Raw genomic sequence first — 22,422 nt, forward strand, 5'->3', positions numbered from 1 at the left:
TTCTGGGTGGTTTCTGATACATTTATGGCCTAGGACCGTCATGCCTTGATCATTGAAAAAAAACGAAAAATTTGACATTTCCAATAGCCTCAACAGAGTAATTAATATTGTTCGTAGTAACACTTCAATTAAGTCAGTATAACTTAATTGACTTAATAACACCGGTCTAGTTAGTATTTCGTTCTTGCATTGTTAACCGCAGATGGGTTTCACGCTATTTAAAGAATTAAGTTACAAGTTAAAAATAACCACTAACATGTTTTTAAGTTAAACTAATAACTTTAATTATGTTACAATGTACATTTTACTTTTTACGTTTATTTGTATGCATGCCGTAGTCAGTAATAATACGGTATTTAGACAAAGAATTTATGTTTTCTATTTGTTAAATGTATAATTTCTTTTTTAGTTTGTTCCAGGTAATCGAGGACAGCTGAGTACAGAAATGTCATAATGAAGGATACATGTGTTGACCGTCTGCATTAATTTATTCATCATTATTTGTTCAGTAAAAGGAATTTTATGCAAATAAGCAGTGATAAAAACATCCATCATCTAAAGTCTTTTGGAGAATACAATTCCTTATAAATTGTATTGTTTTAACTGGAATTGGCCCTTAAAATAACTTTAGCTGTATGTAGGAACTTGTGGCATGACACATTTTTTGCTATAAATATTGCAATACCTACCCCACTTATTATATACTAGCTTTTGCTCGCGAATCCGCCCGCGTGAAAGTTTTTCCGCGATAAAAATCCCGCTATATATAGGGATAGAAAGTAGGTGTCGTTCTAAGGGCCTCAAACTATCTCAATACCAAATTGTGTCGAAATCCGTGAGGAAGTTATTAAGTTTATCGCATTCAGACAAACAAATGCGGCGGTGGGTATTGTTTTAAAATATTTTTTAGATCTTTATGAGATGCACAATTCCATCACACATTTGTTACGTAACTAAACGTATACGCAGTGCACGCAACAAAAGCTCTCAAAAGGAATAAATTCTCCCCACTTTTGCAAAACATTTTTGATGATGTTTCGCTCCTATTGGTTATGTCGTGATGTTACATAGCCTATAGTCTTCCTCGATAAATGAGCCCTCAACACTAAAATAATTATTCAATTCAAACCAGTAGTTACTGAATCAACGCATACAAACAAACTCCTCAGCTTTAATAGTATAGATTGAAATGTTAAGAAAAAGCGAAAAAACAATATTTGAACTCAGAACTTTACGCACACAAATCCATGTGCAAAAAATAGGAAACAATCAATCACATTTCTATAATTATTATTCAGCAACAAATGTACCAAGTGTTCGAGGACACGATGCCAAACTTTGTCATAAGTCGGCCATTAGGCTGCCTGCTCACGGACTCATTGCCGCCACATTACCTATAAGTCAGCGGGACAATAGACCGCATTAGATATGGCCTCTGTTTGTGTATGATGTGTTCTGAAAGTGAATTGTCTCATTAGGCCTTTGGGACGTAGGAAAACTGGCGTTGCCTACTTTGACTTGCGTATACTAAGTTTGTTCGTCAATCATTTCTATTAATATACCATGATTTTTATTTACAAAACCTTTATAAAAATAAAAGTCGATTATACTAGCGAATTAATATCGATGAAAATAATATATCGTATCAAATAATAACGTTAATTTTAACCAATAAAAAGTTGCGATTTATGAAAGAATTTTTTCGTAACTTAAACTATAAAATATAAAATGTCCCTCCAAATCACTCCAACGTGTCATACAATCCAAGCTCGTTGGCAGCGGCTAATCCTTTCATCGCTGGTTTTAACATTCGCTGGGCAGAGCGTGGGGAGCTCTATAAATTACAATGAGACTGGCTCGGCACCCATACGGCCCTTGCGGTGGTACTAAAGAGCTTCGTACGTGCGCGTCCGGCGCTGTGGGTGCGCGATGTACACAAAGATACGCTTTGTGATACTTTGAAATGTGACTGTAATGATGTTGGTGACAGAATGAGACGGGAAATAGACAGACTTAAGTGCTTGTCATTGTTCTGAGGACTTAAGTGTACGGTGGTTTTGAAATAGCTGTGATGTTTGTGATGCTTTGAAATGTGACTAGAAGCATTGAAGTTGATGAATGAAATGAGAAATGAAATGGGGTATGGTGGTGTTGAAATCGTTAAATGTTTGATAAGTCACATCTTGAACTTTTAAAATAAAATTTTCAGGCAGTGATATCCTGATGAGGATGAAGCTGGATGAGGACTGCTCTGGACAACCTGGCGTGCACTGTAAGAGGCCTATACTCAGCATTGGATGAATAAAGAAGAAGAGATATTCGGATTTATACCATATTTTAATAATAATAAAGTGGATTCTGTTTATAGGCAATGACTGGCGACAGCGTCTAGTCAATTCTAAAAAAGTTAGGTACCAAGAGCGTCGCCTATACTTCGGATGTAGTAGTGAAAGATTAATCGGATTCCAGCTCACGCGTCGCGGATGCCACTCGTGTTTATTATCCATTGTCGATGCACGTCCAAGTTATACGATACATAAATCACCTGGACTCCATCTACATATGTATTCCACTAAATTATGCTACTGTCGGTTGTCAAATAGCGAAGATTTATGGATTTTTATCAGATTACTAGGAATTGGGTAGATTTGCTGTCACTTAGAAGTCTCGTTTTTAGTCGTTTCATATATCATTACTTCACTGTCAAAAAAATTTCATTATTAGCAATATTATCGTATGGTGCACCATATTTTACGTTGTCTCCGTAAGTTATTGTAAATATGTTTTTATCAATCAGGTAATTACTTCTGCTATCAATAGCCTTGTGTCATGCACTATCAACCTTATCAATTCACTTGACCCAATCAACACCATTTTTAGGTCAGTTATAATACTTTATCTTCATATTAACTTCACATCCACCGCAATAATGTATTTTTTAGACAGGCACAGAGCAACAGAAGCAAACTTTAGAAGTTAACAAACGTCGCCAATGTATCCAAATTCATTAGCGATATTTCAAAGCTATAAATAAGTATATCTTACATCTATCACTGGTACTCGCACCTAACTCAAACACGATTACCAAACGATTAGTTCCGTCCAACGTATAATAAATATTGATGACGTATTATTAAAACTAATCTACGTTTTTTAGACTTTAACGATATAATAATAGGTGATAATATTCTTTGAGAAAAAAATTGCGTAAAATTTTTATGTCTCATGACTACATTGTATTCTAAATAGGATCGTAAATGATGTCTTGTAACATGGCATCTACTACACTTCCAAAAATAATTTAACTTACAAAATGGACATGAATTTTTTTGTTGTTTTTTGAAATGAAAAATGACTACTCCTTCATAAAATATTACATTTTCATGGTATTAAATATTATTACAAATTTATGTAACTTTAATGTGATACAGTTTCACCTGAATTATAATATACTGATAATAATAATATACTGTCCCACTGCTGAGCACGGGCTTCTACTACTGAGAGAGATTAGACCAATTAATGAATAAATTACACTAATTATTTATAAATAAACAATAAAAGTCATTAATCCGCCTAACTGCCCTTTTCCTTTAGAAAGTTCTGTTATCAAATACAAAATAGACTAGAATTATGTCCAATAATTTCACAACGGTGTCTCCGTACATCTGCTTAATTACTTTATCTCTTGAACTTTCCATTACTAAATATAGCGGGAACCCTTTACCTTATCTTAATTGTAACAAACGATTTCTCCGTGCGCCAAAGAATACTAATTTGTTACGCGAAAAGAAATTCACAATTTATGACACTTTCCAGTAAATAAAACTGACGAAAACCACTTTGGCAACGCAGGCATGAGGAAGCTGAATAAAATAGTGTAAACCTTTTTGGTATATGAAGAGTGCGAAACTGGTGGTTAGTTTTAGATGTTCTATAGTATTTCGTAAAGCTGTTCGCCTGATCTCTCTTCGGTATTGTCACATTGGTATGTCCCCCGCCTATGGGAGTGAAGGAACAGGGGATGCATTGTAGGGTAAATGGGGATAGCTTGATAATATAATTTTTTATCAAGCTAATTTTATATATTATCAAGCAAAATTGGACTTCGTTTTTATAGTTTAGAATTAAAATTGAATGCAGGTACTAGGTGTGTAATCTCACGAAAAATTAAGTTTACTTCAGTATTTTTTTTTACTTCCGTTTTATTACTAATATTAGTGTGATGTAACCTTACGATGATTTAAAAACATCCAAACCTAAAAACGTCAATATTCTTAAAAAATTACAATGATGCCTAATTTCGACCATTGACCAAAATATAAAAAACATATTACATATGCACCCAGACGTAATAAACCATCTTGGAGTACCATAAAGATAATTCTTCGCGGAAAAAATCTAAGCGCCACGTACCGCGTAGTCTTTAAGTCTAAAAGCGTTTCATTGCTACGTCAGCCGCATCGCAAATAGACGTTCTATTACAACAGGTCATTATTTACATACCTACAATATTACATACGCGTATGTAGGTAGTATGCTCATTCACAGTAACTCTTTATTTATGTTTTCTATTTTTTATTACATTTAGGCGTCGACTACTTAATGATTTGACGCGTTCGTTCACAAACTTATCATTACCGTTCTGAAAATTAAACTGATCTTTAGTCCAAGTGATTTGGGTTGGTAATAGCGTGATTAATCATTTCCAACAGAATAGGTTATGGTGCAGTTAGCGTATTCCCAACACGGTCGAAGGAAGTAAAGAATAAAACTGGCAGCGTATGTAAAACGAAACAATAAAGTTTTTAGGTGTAGCTTAAATTTAGTATGGCGGTGCGCATGAGTGGATCAGTTGGTGCGGTGTTTACGACTAATACTCTGTGAGGTGACTTCAAATCCTAGAAAGCGGCCACGTTTACTGGTGGCTTAAGTAGGTCTGTAACTCAGAGAGGGCTGTGAGGCATGAATCAAAAATCAGTAATCGGACAATGTCACAGTTAACTTTGTTTATAATATAAATGGCTAGACTTAAGTAATACTAAAATCTGGAGACAGAATCTTTATTGATGTTGCGTCAGGGAAATCACTAAAAGCTATGGAAATTATCCCAAACTGGAAATAATCAAAAATAATATCAGCTCTGTATTATGTATTGTCACACTGCTGGGCACGGGCCTCCTCTAATATGCAAAAGGATTAGGCCTTAGTCTACCACGCTGGCCTAGTGCGGATTGGTAGACTTTACACACCCTCAAAATTCCTATAGAGAACTTCTCAGGTATTCAAGTTTCCTCAAGATGTCTTCCTTCACCGTTAAAGCAAGCGATAATTCACACAGAATGCATACATAATTTTAGTAAAATCAGAGGTGTGTGCCCTTGGGATTTGAACCTGCGAACATTCGTCTCGGCAGTCCGTTCCACACCCAACCAGGCTATCACCACATCACTAGCCAATAAGAACTGGTAGCCTTTAAAAGTTTCGACTCCAAAATGGTCAGCAAATTGCTCATCCCATATCAAACCAGCTTGCTACTGTCCCAATTCTCAAATGTGAAAATAGTTCATTTTTGTTCGTCCATCGGCATTCATTTTCGAGATTTATTGATGCCCGAACAATGTTTATGGCCCGTTTATAGCTTTTTTTGGGAAAACTATAAATTAGTGTATGTTCGTATTTGGAATATCAATGTGTCGAAATAGTTACGGCTTGATCAGTTTGGACTGATAGAGGTTTTATTGGTTCGAACTGGACGAGATGTTTAGGAAGAGATAATGATTCAAGGAAGGTGCTTGAGAATACACGATTTGTTCTTTGTTGGAAAAACTTAACTTCGGTGGCGCAGTTGTATTGCATGCGCAGTATGACAACGTTCTTAGGTCCTGGGTTCGAATCTCAGGTCTGGAAAAGTGATATTTGGCTTTTCCTGCTCGGTATAGCAGGCGGCGGCCATGCGTTCATTCGCGTCTCTCTAAAAACTGTGGTCTCCGAACAGAGAGTTAGAACATATTGGTAGGTAACGGCTTGGCTGTGCTTCTGGCCTTGCTTTAGTCTATGGACGGCAGTTACTGCTTACCATCAGATGGACCGCTTGCTCGTTTGGCTAAGGCAATAAAAAAAACATAACTTCAAAACGGGACGCTGCAAAGCCAAAAGATTTTCAAAATAACTTAAATTTTAACAGTTACAAAAGGTACGTACGGGCTAAGTATTCGACAGATATGAATCTTGGTACCGCTAGTCATCTGACGTTTCCTAGACAGGAACAGGAAGAACCAGCGGACACGTAACAATACTGATTATTATTCCAACACCAGACCGGTGTATGTACGAGAAATAAAAACGATGCGTGTTGATAAGTGTGAGTTAGAAATTTTATAGATGGTTAAGAATGAACTCACTAGTGCTAGGTCTCTCATATGTGCGAGTCCGCCTGCGAAGGTACCACCGCAATGTCTATTTCTGCCGCCAAGCAGCAGGTGGAGTCACTGTTGTGTTCCGGTTATAAGGACATTGTAGCCAGTGTAACTACTGGACATAATGAGATTTAAAATCTCGTGTCTCAAGATGACGAGCGCAGTGGAATACCAAACAATACTTTGTAATTCAAGGTGTTGGATGGTGTTTCTACTGTTTATGGGCGGTCGTATCGCTTACCATCAGGCGAACGGCAAGCTCGTCTAATCATTCAAAGCAATAAAAAAACTATTTTTCTTTTATAAAAATTCCACTCAAGGAATGGTTCATAAAAGACCTTCTTTAGCTAAAATGAAATTGAAGAAGAGTATAAATGGGAGTAGAGATCATATCCAAAATGTTAGTTGCTTGTAATACGCGGATAAATACATATTGCATACCTAAGAAGTTCTCTATAGAAATTTTGAGGGTGTGTGAAGTCTACCAATCCGCACTAGGCCAGCGTGGTGGACTAAGGCCGAATCCCTCTCAGTAGTAGAGAAGGCCCGTGCCCAGCAATAGGATAATACATAATACAGGGCTGATATTATTATTATAGGCAGAGGTTGAGATCATTTGATTAATTTAGAAGAAAACCAGCTTAATGTTGATAATTATAAGAATCAACTATTCCCTATCACAAGAAGAATCAGTCTAACTGCAGTTTTGAACCTAATAGCGTTAGAATAAGTATGAAAAACAAAAATAATGTCAGCCGATGGATCTCTGCCAAGTTTGAGTGCGTGATTTTAATCGAATTTTACATAAAGGTGATAAAATATTTATTCATCTTGAAAATAGTTCCCATTGCGAATACCTTCGTCGTCAATCGAGTAGCGAATAAAAATAAAAATAAGATTGATTGATATATCGTGCGTTTTTATCTCTAGTCGGTGTGAGTGGTAATATCATGTTATAAAAATGAATTTATTGCTTCTATAATGTTTCTATTTTTAAATTTAAAAATAGAATTAAATTGTAACGGTGTGATAAATATTAGCAGCAATATATTTTTATTTATTAAATATAATTTCATTAAAACCTCGCAATTCAATTAAAAAAAATAAGATGTATTTTATATTTAGTAGATAATTAAAAATTCCGTAAACATTCAGAATCGGCCATCGCATGGCCAATTCGTGACTGATTGGCAAACATTGGACCAAATTCCGTGCAGTATACTGTAAACACAAGGCGCGTACATACAAGGCTACCTTATTTATTATCGCTAATACGTATTCGTCTCGCCAATCCGTTTGATACTAATTACATTTGACAAAATATTTGCGTCACAAAAGACAAAAATGCGACGAATACGTGATTCAAATTTAAAATTCGAGTTGTAGTTTGGAATAAATGTACATATCTTGGAATAAATATATTTGAATTTTTATAATAAAAAATGAATAAATACAATAATAAATATTTGTTAATACATTTTTATTCGTGTAAGCTTCTTTAATCCGACGTTGCAATCCCAATAAATATCCCTATGGTCGACATTTATCTAAAATAGGCGGGATAATCCCTTTTTTATGTATTATCTAGCAGACCCTTTTGGTTATTGCATTTTTTGCAATTTATAATTTTTCCCTTCAACTCTTAAAGCTTATTCGAGCAAAATCCAATTACGAACGCACAAAAACCATTGTTTTAACCCGCGATTTATTTCACTTGTAATCATTAGACCCGTCCGTACCAGAATGTGAGCCGATTGACAATTCAGCGGGTCTTTTCGACCCACCGACTCATAAATCGTTTTGAACGCATTTAGAATTCTGTGCATTATGCTGTAATGAAATAATTGGCAATGCTCGTGCAGCGTTATGGTAATTTCGGTAGACGTGTTTAAATTGGCTATTTTTGGTGTGATTGTTTCGGGTTCTTCGGGCCTGGGTTTAAAAACATGAAAAATATTTTATTTTATTATTAATTGTGTAATGCAAAAAGCCGTTTTAGAAAACCATGTTATTACTATAATATTTTAGTCTTTCTATTCTTTAGCGATGTCTAAAAAAGGTGCATACAAAAAGTATTTCAATAATTATCATCCGCAAAATGAAGTCCACATTATCATCATAAAATAAATTTACAGATACTATGGCAATAGTGTCTGTAAATTCTTTAAAGAGATATAAAAAAATAATTTATAACTGTAGTTGTACTCTGCAGGCCTTGAAATACCACGTGAAGTATAGAGAAATAAAGACTATAAGTTTTAAATATAATACATATACCGAAATATATCGAAACATAGTACAAAATGTTTTATTTAAAACGAAAAAAAAACTATAGATTTTTCTGGCCAGGAACCCTCGCGGGCGTCCCCAGAAGACCCTACCAAAGTTTCATCACAGACTAATCAATGGTTTCGAAACGCATGGAGGACAAACATTCAAAAATGTAAACATGTCGCGTTCCATTATCAGCTTGTGTATATCTGGTAACAGCAGGCATCATTGCGTCGACTGCCGAGGAGTAATCATCTCTCGTCAGTCGACATTCTATTGGACTCCACTTACCATCAGGTGCAGTGGGGTCACTTTAATAATATCAGCCCTGTATTATATACTTGCCCACTGCTGAGCACGGGCCTCCTCTACTACTGAGAGGGATTAGGCCTTAGTCCACACTGGCCTAGTGCGGGTTGGTAGACTTCACACACCTTCGAAAATATAGAGAACTTCTCAGATGTGCAGGTTTCCTCGCGATGTTTTCCTTCACCGTTAAAGCGAACGATAAATTCACAAAGAATACATGATTTTAGAAAAGTCAGAGGTGTGCGCCCTTGGGATTTGAACCTGCGGACATTCTCGGCAGTCCGTTCCACACCCAACTAGGCTATCAGGTGTAGTGGGGTCACTTTACTGTGGAAATATAATATTGTTTTGTTTAGATATACAGAACCATTATACAATATTTGAACACACGCTTAATCACTGTATTTAGCATTTCAAATGTGTCCTAAGTTTGAGAATCACTCAAGGTGACAGCCATGAAGGTGACATGATCTGTTGTATGCATTGTTATATGAGATAGAAAAACGTATATTTATGTGGTTAACCAGATCTTAGCAAAACAATATTGTTATATCATGTATGAGTTTTGGAACTATGGATGAATTCCCGTAATTTGGATGATATTTTGGATGGATGGACCACGTCCTGAATTATAGGGTATTTTTTGTTCCGGAAAAGGTTCAGTGCGACTCCTATGCGAAAAATTTTAGTCAGATGAAACTGCGAATAACACTAAGTATTAAAATTTATAGCTATAGCGGGACCAGGAAATAAAGAACCAGGATGCCATTTTGCTGTTTTAAAGTTAACGTTGTCAATGGGTATCAGAAGTTAGGTCCGTAGTGTCCCACAACATATTTATTTTTATACCTGCACTATATAGTGGCCCTGATGGTAAGTGGAATACGCTCCAATAGAATGTCGACTGACGAGAGATGATTACCTCTCAACAGTCGATACAATTATGCCTGTTGGAACCGGATATACACAGACTGATCCCGGAACGCGACACACTTACGTGGGCCACTATGACGAGTTTTAACACCTACGGTGGTCGCTATCTGGGATATATAATATATCCTACCACCAGCAAAAACAGACTTCATATATCGTGATAGATGTCATAAGTATCCAACTGTTATTATAATAGAAGTGTTCTAATGTTCTAGTTGGCTTATGGTCTTGAAACCGCGTGATTGTGTCCCGTGCGAGTACTTAGGGTTGCGGTTAGATTTTGTGTTCACTTTTTTGTAGAGCCTTTCAAAGCGGGCGTGAAAACGAAACCGCAGCGAGGGCATTCTATAATAACAGTTTTGTATCGTTAAATGGGGCTAATTTACACTTACTTATAATGTAATTATAATGAGAGTAACAGTCTTATTTATAAACTATTTTAGCGTTAAGAAGAGGTTAAGAATTACTTAAATAGCTGTCAAAAATATCACCGGTTTCCAAGTTTAAACCTTATTAAGAAGCAAGATGGCGGCTTTTGACTTACAGTTGATCGAGTAAATTTGTGTTTTAACTAAACACAGCTTTGCGTAATTTTTATAAGACTGTAAATTGTTATGGTAATTAATACTAACAATATAAGCTGGTGATATTTGTATCCGTCCATACACAACGTGCAAAATCCGCCATACCACCGTACTAAGCGCAAAAGCATTATGTCAGGGAAACCTTATTTCGAGATAATCGAAGTTTTGTAAATATAGTTTTATAGTTTTGTATGTAAAACTGAGATAGAGATACACTTTTAAGGTTTTTTAAACAAGTTCTAAACAAGATACCGTTATTTATGTAAGTTCATTGGATGGGTATTTCTTTATGCTATCTGACGACATAAAATTCAAGATTTTGTTTTTTTTTTGAGATACCGCTTTTGAGCTCAGCACGACAGCATAGTGGCCCACGTTTGATACCCGAATAATTATGCCAACGAGAGAGGAGTAATAATCTGTCGTCAATCAATACTTTAGGTCCTGCTCCACATACCATCAGGTGCAATGAAGTCAATTTGAGGTCCTCGTATAAATTATGATTTAATATTTAAGTCTCAATGGATCAAATGCAAAGTAATGCCACCCTTAAAATTCCTATACAGACCTTCTCAGGTTTGCCGGTTTCCTCTCGGTGTTTTCCTTCACCGTTAAAGCAAGCGATAATTCACAAATACACACATCATTTTAGAAAACTCAGAGGTGGTTGCCTCTAGGATTTGAATCTGCAGACATTGGTCTCGGCAATCCGTTCCACAACCAACTAAGCTATCGCCGCTTATATAATATGTACCTATATATAGGGATATATATGGAAGCTCAAAATAAATAACACACATATTCCAAATACGAATAAATAAAAACATAAAATTCGAACGATAACAAAAATTCAAAATCCGATTCGACTTCAATAATCCTAGAAAGTATTATAATATAAATTGCTCATTATTTACTAGAGTATAAGAGTCGAACTCAAAAGCACAATGAGCGACGCGGCTTTATCTTGCTTCTCGGAAGTTTGGGACGCTACCTGTTAAGGGATAGATTGATTTTGAGTAAATTGAAGAAATAAATGAGTAGGGGAAAAATATGTTTGGGAATTTAAAGATTATAATTCAGTGTATTGGTTTTTTAAAAGAGTAGTATATTTTTCAAAATAAAACATCAATGGCTAAATATATTAAGCGAATATAATTAGTAATAACGTCTACTTATATAATGTAGATAACAGAATATTCGTACATTTTTGAAAAAAGAACGTCGTGAAACATAAATTAAGCTATATCAATTAGTTTATAAACAGTAATATAATACTGGCAACTATAAAAATTTTAGTCCAAATTAAAAAACATTTAAAATTATTTAAAATAAATAAAGCCCAACACTACATCTTAACATGACGCGTGTAGTCGGACTTCGGAACGCAACGTGTCATTTATTATTGGATTATAACAATGCCCATGTTCCGAACGTACCCATGGGTACACACAATTCTTGTAGTTAGATAAAAGAAAAATATATGTGCAGACGAAAAAGAACTTAAATCATCTCAATTTTTAGGTTGAAATAGAGTAGGTTAGAATCTAAATTGGTGACGAATAGGCAAAATATACATTTTATTACACTAGATAGGGAATATTGCTGAAGAAATCTATGATATAGGGGCTCGTGCCAGAAGTTATATCCACAACGTGCATAGTAAGCGACATCATACATTCTTAACAACCGCCACGTATCGCAACTTTAACAAAGTACATAATTAATGAATAACCGACACTTTAAAATTATTTTTTTGAGAACATCAGACCCACGAAAATATTCCAAATTTATAAACAAATCCAATCCCAAAAGAACTCTATCATAACTAGCACAATGCCGAAAGGAAATGGCTTATATAAAAAACATATAGTAACATAAACAACGGGCACTGCATCCGCTCCCGTGCGGTGAACGACACGCAATCAAGCTTGGGTCAAATGTTGGACGGTGTTGGACTGTTGGGTCCAATACTTGGGATTATCGTTTATTATGGTTGGTGTAGTTCAGAAGCTTATATAGACTATATGACGCTAATAATTTTTCTATAGTTAAATGCATAAATATATTAACAATTTGTCGTTTATGTATCAAAATAAACTATATTGACATTATTTTTGGATAGCAATAATATAAGTCTATAAGTTGAAGAGAAGAATATATTTATATAAGAAAATTACATAGACTCTATGATTTATGATACGGGAATTGACTAAGAATTAAGCTAAATTATTCAATATAGACGCTTTAAAGGCTTTATATCTAAGCGACAATCAGTAATTGTTTGAGTAGAGTGATTCGAAGATTTGACTTTAATAAGAAAATTCAGTTTAAAAAAATATATTTTAATAATATAAATATTGTCCTAGAGCCACAAAACCTAGACTAAACGATGCAGAAAATTCTAGCGATTTCGAATGTGATTTTAACTTACTTTAGATATATTTGTCGCTTACACATTATTGCATATTAAGCGTCATGTATTTTAAAAAAAGATTACTTCAACTTCCCATTTAGTTACGTCATAAACACATCAACAGTTTATAAAACCAATCACATGTACCAAAATACTACAAAGTGTATACTCAAATACTACAAACATTTGATCCAACATCGATTCAAGTTACTCAACAAATAAACAAGACAAATATTGGCCGTTCCTGACGCGAGCACAAACATGTAAACACTATGGCTTATCGTTTCAACGGGCGTCAATCTTGTCTTCATTCAATTAATATTATGCACTGATTTAGCTGAGGTCAATGGCGTGGAAATACTGAAAACTGTAGAATTCTTAATCTATCAATATACAGTGAGCAACGAAAATAACTACACAAATTTATATATCACACTACTAGCTTTTGCTTGCGGCTTCGGAGTTTTCAGGGATAAAAGTCCTGCTATATATTTTCCCGGGAAAGAAAGTAGCTTAAAACCTTTTCAGGGTCTTAAACTAACTCCATACCAAATTTCATAAAAATCTATTCAGTAGATTTTTGGGGACTATTCTCGTCTAAAAATTATAATCCTCTTTGAAACAAGACATTCTCCAAAACTATTTAAACCTTTCGATATTTCTGAAAACTTATTATTTACAAACTCCCCATCTTAATAGCCTTTGGGTTATATTAAAAAACTTTGTTTAAACGTAAACACTCCAATAAAGTGTTCGCACGTGACTTCTCCCGCAAACTTAACACAATGTTGCAAGCTTAAAAATATTACAGTGTTGCAAAAACAATGTACTAATAATAAATGCCTTTTTCGGTATTGTTTCTGACAAATTGACGAGAAATGCTTTTAAACACGTTTGTGTGTAATACTGAGTCGGTGGCGTAGTTGACCGGTACGACTGCAGTGCTGAGGTCTCGGGATCGTTCCCTGGTCGGGCAGTGATATTGGGATTTTCTACTCAGTATCAGCTGTGCCTTGTCTGTTGTTGTGAAATTAATGATACAGTTTCATTCCACATTATAAAAAAAATAAACTACTTCCTACTACTACTTAACAAAGTTAACTTAATCGATTTTAATTCTGTTTGACGATATGATCAGTCTACTACTTGTGGTAAGAGTATTTACCCTGGCTCATGACAAAACAATATGTAGGAAAATAAATTTGAATGCGTCTTAGGCTTTTTCCTTAGCTGACCTAGATTATCTAGGCCACAAGGAACATTTAAATGAACATGAATACGTCTTTGAAAGAGTTGGGAGGTCTCGGATATCATTTGCTGAAAGTAGCCAAACTCCGTTATAAATTCTGATAAACTTGATTTTTTTTTTTTATTGCACTTCATACAAATCATGTAAAGACGAAATTAATGCCAGAGGCATTCTCTACCAGTCAACCTGAGGTAATGCAGAGATAAAAACATAGTATGTGCACGTCAACTAATTTTGAATTGAAAACTTCTGATCCTTCACCATTGACCTAATTAAAAAAAGCATGAAAATTCAAATAATGTTACGCTCTCACCTGTCTGTAGCTCGTTAACAATTTTATACGTCCTGCCGACCCCCGGCGGCCTATCGTGATGAACATCAAAAAATTACTCAAACAATAATGTTACTTTAATTTCATAAGCAGGTGCTTTGTATGTTATATGAGATCATTAAACATACTTAGTTATTGCCGCGGCTTCGGCCGCTAAATGATGAATTATTGAACACATTAACGGGGTACACAAAGTGAAGATTTATATTATAACTGGCTTTTGTGGGAGAATAGACAGAGCATTTAGATTACTATTTTAGAACTAAATATCTTTTTTAAGTAAACTGTGGTATGGCAAAATAACGATTTTAACTTTTTTAGCTTTTCATTATATAAAAAAAATATTTATTAACTTTTCTTTCCTATTTTTTAAGATACGATAGATTACTTAGGAGTTATCGATGTTAAGATTTTTAAAATTTGTTACAGTTCTTTAAAATTTTATTAAGTAATAAAACCTCATTATGTGTTTTTGCGAAATAAATGATATCCCATATTATGATAACTATGGTCTATTTTCGGGGCAAATTTATCTAAACACTAACTTTTGCCAGCGGCTCCGCGAAAGTAATCGGCAAAAGTAATGTAGCTTCCTATTAGTGATTGTTTTTTCAAAATCAATTTTATTAGTTCCTGAGATTAGCGCGTACAAGCAAACAAACTCTTTATAATATTTAACAAAATATGTCCAACGTTTTTAATTTACTTCTAAGAAACCTCTACAGCTTCATCTGAACTTTACATTTATTGGTTTGTATTTCGTATTAGGGTACAACTGACATATTATGCTAAGCCCCAATGTCCTTAAATGAAATAAAGAAAAACAAAAAAAAACCTCTACAACTTCACAACATTTATAATATAAGTAACATCGTAGGAAATTAAAACGTCAAGATTTTTAACCCTCTAACACACCTTGCCGTCTACCCGCCATAAATTAACCCATAATTCCTCATTTTAGTGAAAAACATAATTTTATATCATTAACCATTTAACGAGGTAACCGTGACAGTGCCGTGTTAAAACTCCAGTTATATTTAACGACGCGAACTTTGTTCGAATATTAAATAAACGTCTGTAAAAGTCAAGTCTGTTAACTAATGGTTTACGTTTAAACTTGCCTTAATATCGGAGTTATTAATGTTAAATTATAGCCTAACTTACGCCTAAGGTTCCGAAATGATATTTAAAAACATCCAGTGGGCAATATTCGATAAATTTTTGAATTTTTTTTTATAGAAATTGGACGATATTTTTTAAAGAGCACCTATAGGAATATGAGCAGTGAACCAATAGTTCAAGAGCCAATTAATTCTAGAAATCCGAGAATGTTTTTAAAGACGATTTATCGGAAGATCAGTCATTCATTCGATAAGTCATTTTATATAAACAATACCAACTCTAAATAAAAATAAATCCTGCCGTTTTAGAAATACACCAGTGCATGGGTATGTAGAGACGATCGTACACCCTTTCTGCCAAAACACTTACCTATATTAGACACACACTCAAGCCTTTAATATGAAGTGATAGGCAGAGGCGCAACTGGTACACCCACTTCCCGCCACGTGTATTGCGTCCCATGATGTGATAGGTAGCTAGTCTGTCGCCATATCGGGCACAAATGGTTGATTGAAAAAAACAATAATACTGGTCTACCCGGGAATTGAACCCGAAAGCTGAGCACAACAGTCGTACCGTAATACAACTATGCCTCCAAGAAACTCACTTAATGCACTCAACTTTTATTTTATTTATAAAAGTTAAATCTCTTTTACATATTTCAGCTAAGACGTGTCATTTCATAGAGTTAATCCCCCTAACTTAGAACAACGGATAACGGATAGGCTATAATTCAAACGAGTCAGCCTTCAGTCAGTCCTTGCCATCAGCACACATGAACTCAAATATCATTAAATATATTAACTAATTTAAATAATCAAATTACAAAACAAAACTCACCCGAATAGATTCCCGTCCCGATCTGCAAACAAAAATAATGTATTTATAATTATTCGTTTTAAACGATAAAAGGAACGGAAAAAAGTTTTAATCGATTTGTTTTCGATAGGCATTGGACATTGTTAGACTTCACACACCCTCAAAATTCCTATAGAGAACTTATCAGGTATGTAGGTTTCCTCACGATGTTTTCCTTCACCGTTAAAGCAAGCGATAATTCACAAAGAATACGTGCAATAATTTTATAAAAGTCAGAGGTGTGTGCCCTTGGGTTCTGAACCTGCGAAAATTCGCCTTGGCAGTCCGTTCCACACTCAACTAGGCTATCGCCGCTTTTATACACATAACTGCTACAAATTAAAATTAATTAAATTATTAAAAAAAAACTGTTTATTTAAAACGATTCTGGAAATTAAAGTAAAACAATAATTAAAGACTGTAGAATAAAAAAGTTGTACTCAATACTGCAAAAAATAACCGACTTTCCAAGTCAATACTTCGTAGCCGAAAAAGGTAGGCCATTAATACTCGCACGTAAAGTCTTCATTAATTTCAGTTTACAACTTAATTACTATACCCCTAAAAGTATACTCAAGGTGCGTGAACAATTTAAAAAACATATTTAATTTTAATACCTATTTGTCGTTGTCCTTTCACTTTAACATTAAAATATCATTAGTAATTTTACCCTCTCAGTCAATCGTTTACTTAATGTTTGCTGTTTAACTAATCTCTACTGAACTCTACTTAAAATTTTGAGAGGAACATACAATTTGGAATCTTTATCCATAAGATTCAATGACGTTATAAGTGTTTAACTAACTATTTAATTACATCAGACTAAATTGATGACTAACAACTAGACAATTGATTTTAAATCTTTATTACATCATTATCATTGATTCATAAAACTTAAAGCCTGGTCGTAGTTAAAGCTACTCATCACATAAATGTGTAAGCCAACCAAATAAACAAGTCATACAGTAATTTATGCTCCCAAATAAATGTTAATAAAACGAGTACTATGTACATTAGTTTCATATGATAACTGTCAGATATAATTTACTTGAATATTGGAAAATAAACCTTATGTCGTTTAACCAGTGCAATTTTGAGACAAAACATTTGGAGCCTTATCATTAAACGTTGTAAAGACCTCTCATAGTGATACAATCTTTTGTCTCGTTTCCTCTGACGTTAGATGTCATTCAACATAGCGAGACAAAACACTTAAGAACTCAAACACAATAAAAGTAGCTTTTTCCCGCGCCTTCACTCGCGAGATAACTTTTTCCGGGATCAAAGTCCCGCTTTTATATTTACCCGGAATAAAAAATAGCCTATATCACTCAGGAGTAATTTACCTTACTATTAGTGAAAGAATTATCAAAATTAGATCAGTAGTTCCAGAGATTAGCCCATACAAACTTTTCCTCATTATGATATTGGTATAAACAAAGAGAAGAGTAATATGAAATATTTATTGATACGTTTATGAATATGTTATTTTCTTTACAAATCGTTTCACAACCTTTCCGCAATCACTGACGAGATACATTTTTTGTTCATCATTGAAACTGATTATTATTTCATCGTCAGTCGCCCATCGAGCTGGATGTTGCGAAAATTATGTTTCAGTTTTAATGTAACCTCGTTGTAACAATGCTTTGTATGAATATACGAGATTTAGGATGAGAATAAAGTATACGAAAGAATATGTCGATCATTCTTAAATGTTAATAAAAATAGAATAATAAACATAAATAAGTGAAGACAAATTTCATATAAAAATATTAGATCTTTATTATGACTCCTAAAAAAGCTTTCTTAATTCTTTACTAGAAATAACAAATACATTAATATAAAAAAATGTACTCGTCTGCTTAGCAAAACGTAATAATTAATTTCTAAGTAAGGATTACGTATATTAATTTTAATTACAACTTTAATCTACGTAAAGACGCTTATTTGTCAACTACAAGCGTAAGTAATCATTTCTAGTTAAATAAAGTAATCAGCAGAAAACCAGTACGTGTGTTGGACGCGCGTAACAACGGTTCTGTGCAATTGACTATTTTACTATTAAAATATCCGCCATTTCTGCCCTTATTCCAGACTTATTAAGGTTCATTTAAGCGTGTTGCAAAAAAATAGTTTAATTTTATGACTGATGTCAGTAATCGAAGCATCCAACCTCAATTAATATCAAACTTTCTGAAAATTGAATACTATACCCTAACCACATTATACGTTACTAATAACTAAGAATACTGTTTAAATTATTATTACAAAACAATTATGATTTAATTAGTTACATTGCAGTTTATAAGATAGAGGCTAGAGTGCTTTAAAAAACGAGAGAGTAGTTATAAAGCTCTACCGTCACCAAATAAAACGGAACCCTAAAAACCATTGAAAGTTAAACGCTCCGTACAAAACTACACTTAATTGAGAGGTCAAACCAGTAATAAATAGTATTTTTTTAATAAATCCGCGTCATAGGTAACGTGTAAAATTTCAGTTATTTATTGTTTTCACATTGACCATTAATTGCTGTATTTATCATCGGAATGGTGTTATTTGGGTTAAAAACATCGTATTTCATTGGGTGTCAATGTTTAAAGGAAATGCAATTAATAATTTGAGTCACTTGGTATATTGTTGCATTAAAATTGGGTTAAAGTTGGTTAAACAGTTGTATATCATATCATGACCCTCATCAGCCGCACAATATCCACTCCTGAACATGGGCCTCCCTCAAACATTTCCAGATCGCTCTATTGGAAGCGACCCCCACCCAGCGACCTGCGACTTTTATTAGGTCATCTGTCCACCTCGTGGATGAACGTCCGATGCTGCACTTGCCAGTTCGAGGCCTCCACTCCAGAACCCCCCAGAAGCCCCATCGGCCATCAGTTCTACGAGCTATGTGCCCTTCCCACTGGCACTTCAGTTTGTTAATCCGATGGGCTATGTCGGTGACTTTCGTTCTTCTACCGATTATATTTATATTAATGACCATACACATATTATTCTCTTCCATTCAACCGCGTTAAATAATGACAGCCGTGTTCAATTGTGACTGACAGGACGATATCACTCTGGCTATTCACAGTAAAAACGAGTTCCTGAAAGTCCTACACTCTACAAGACCGCAGTTCCGTCCTCGTCGCCGAGTCTCACGCCGCGTTCCCCGTCCCCCGACCCTTCTGATAGTTCCGGCCCGCGTGCCGATGAATACAGTAATGTATAGATTGTAGTACGCTCACCACTAATTGATGTCCCCCGTTGATGTCTCATCCTATCCCACTGAACGACCTGAGCCGAGGTTTACTTTACTTAACAAATAAAAATATTTTAATTAAACTTGGTGATTTGAAATTTTGAATTTGTTCAGCCACTTAAGTGGGTGACTGTACATGAAACAAAAATAATATCTTCACTTGATTCAAAAACCCGGCCGAACCATAAAAGATATCAAACCCTCGAAACTAACAAGGCGGTGGACAGTTATGCGACGATTTCCCGATAATTATTTGTTTGGTGGCATCTCCCCGGACCGGTGTTCGGTGCCCGAGTACGGACAAAAAAGCTCTCACGCGCTCTCATCAACTGAGACCTTTCGATTATTCATGCGCTACGCTGGCACGACACATTTATGTTTTATGGAGTTGTTACAACCAAACTCTAGTTTGAGAAATCTAAAAGATTTAAATATGGAACAGTTATTGTATTTCAATTAAATAGTAGTTAATTGTCATATTATATAGAAACAACATAAAATATTAAACCACATTGGAAAATAAAAATTACAAGTATTGATTTATAAAATTTGAAAAATTATTTACTTTTACATGTAAGTAGTGACTCGTCTAGTTTCAAAATTTTGAATGATTTCAGAAGTCGAAAGCATTTAGAAAAATATTTAACCAGAAATTAAATTATATTATTATAATTCCCATTTTATTTTTTATAGTCGATAATTACATTATTCTTATTGCTATCGCCAATACTAAAGAGCTTCCTCTAACTTAACATTACTCGTAATTGAATAAAGTTGGTTGTATCACCTCTATATAATTCCGTACAACGTAATCGAGTGACGGCTGATAGAGTCGGTCGAGATAATGACATCTGCGGTAAAAACACGGACACTCGGTTATTTATCATCCAGTGGCCTCTTTAATTATCAGACGGGTCCGGTGTGTGCGCTTCCTTAGCGTGTGTTTATGTGCACGATACGATTAATCGTGTCGGACGTACAGTTTCAGAGGAAATATAGAGTTTATGCCTGCAAGAGGTTTTCTATAATATAGTTTTAACAGAAATATTAATAATGCGTTATTTTAAGGTACGATAGAATATGACACCAAAATAATGAGTTGAATGATTTTGGAAATTTATATTTTTTTTATTTATTTCCTATTTCACTGTCCATATAGCCAAACCTTATAGTATGGTTTATTACTTTATATATTATTAACCCAAGAAGAAAAGCTTGATTTATACGAATGCCAACTTAATTTAGAAGCTTGGTAAAATTTGCCGAAGTTAATACGTATTACACTACAATAATAATTATAGTAATTATCGACAGACGATTTTATCGTGTCGCATCCCATCGGCCAGTGTGAACGGACCTTATTACATCATACTTCATGTTCTTATGAAGCCGTTTCACCATATCTGAGGGATGATTTTTCGACACGTACAATTTTTTTCACGCATCCTTATGTTTTCATCGACGTATGATTGTTAAGGATTCAAGTATGCCTGTTTTATATATATGAAAGATGTAGTTTGTATGTTTGTAGAGATTTAAATTTATTAATATTTAAAAATTAAAAAACAAGGATAATTGCATATTTGGGACACATACTAAGACATGATAGGTACGAGTCTCTTCAGCTCATAATGTTGGGAAAAGTAGCAGGTAAAAGGCAAATCGGTCGAAGGAAAAAATCTTGGTTACGGAACATCCGCGAATAGACGGAGATTGAAAGCGCTGAAGAAATATTTCGTCTTGCAAGGAACAAGGGAAAGTGTGCTGAGCTGATCTCCAATCTTCACTTGTGGGAGAGGCACTAAAGGAAGAAGAGGAATATTCATAAAATAGGTGTTGCTTGCGGCTTCGCTTGTCTATCTTTCCCGCTAGAAAAGTCTCAAAAACACTACAGCAGTTTATGGCAACGCTTGTATGTACTACGCTAGCGCCATCTACATAGAAAATTACATTTAAAAAATCCATTATGTCTCATGGGAGTAAATTACTGCGATAAAAGTAAACTATACATTAATCCAGGACATGGTTGACCCGTGTACCAAATTAAATCTAAATCCGTTCAGTTGTTTCTGCGTTTACTTCTAACAAACATCCAAACATTTACGAACTTTCGCATTTCTCACGAAGAAGTAATATATGTATTTTTTTATTGCTTTGAATGACGAGACGAGCTTACCTCTCGCCTGATGGTAAGTGATACGACCGCCCATAAACATCAGAAACACCATCCAACACCTTGAATTACAAAATATTGTTTGTTATTTCAATACGCTCGCTATCCTGAGACATGAGATGTTAAGTCTTATTATGCCAGTAGTTACACTGGCTACAATGTCCTTCAAACTGAAACACAACAGTGAATACACTCTGCCACTTGGCGGTAGAAATAGACATTGCGGTGGTACCTACCCAGGCGGACTCTCACATTTGAGAGACCTACCACCAGTAATATTAGACAAGATGAGAAAGTAGGTAGATGTTTGTTTCTTAGAAGCGCAGAAATACCTGAACGATTTTAGATTATTGAAGCAGATGTCCATCCTGTATCTGAGATTACTTTTTATTCTAGAAAAATATACAACGTAGTTTTAACTCTGTAGAGGTTACTTACGCAGGCGGAACCGCTAGTAACACTTAGTCCTTAATAATATTTGATTAATATAAATGT

At 34.6% G+C, this 22,422-nt stretch overlaps 1 protein-coding gene across 1 annotated transcript in view; it reads right to left on the minus strand.

Moving 5' to 3' along the window:
* LOC115456034 (zinc finger protein GLI4) overlaps positions 1-22,422 on the minus strand; it is a 194,786-nt gene that overhangs the window by 144,718 nt on the left and 27,646 nt on the right. Inside the window, exon 2 of the mRNA XM_030184884.2 lies at positions 16,472-16,493. The gene's annotated coding sequence lies outside the window, so the exon portion shown is untranslated. The remainder of the gene's footprint in view (positions 1-16,471; positions 16,494-22,422) is intronic.

This window comes from Manduca sexta, chromosome 3 (genome assembly GCF_014839805.1).
Source record: "Manduca sexta isolate Smith_Timp_Sample1 chromosome 3, JHU_Msex_v1.0, whole genome shotgun sequence".
Classification (NCBI taxonomy): Eukaryota; Metazoa; Arthropoda; class Insecta; order Lepidoptera; family Sphingidae; genus Manduca; species Manduca sexta.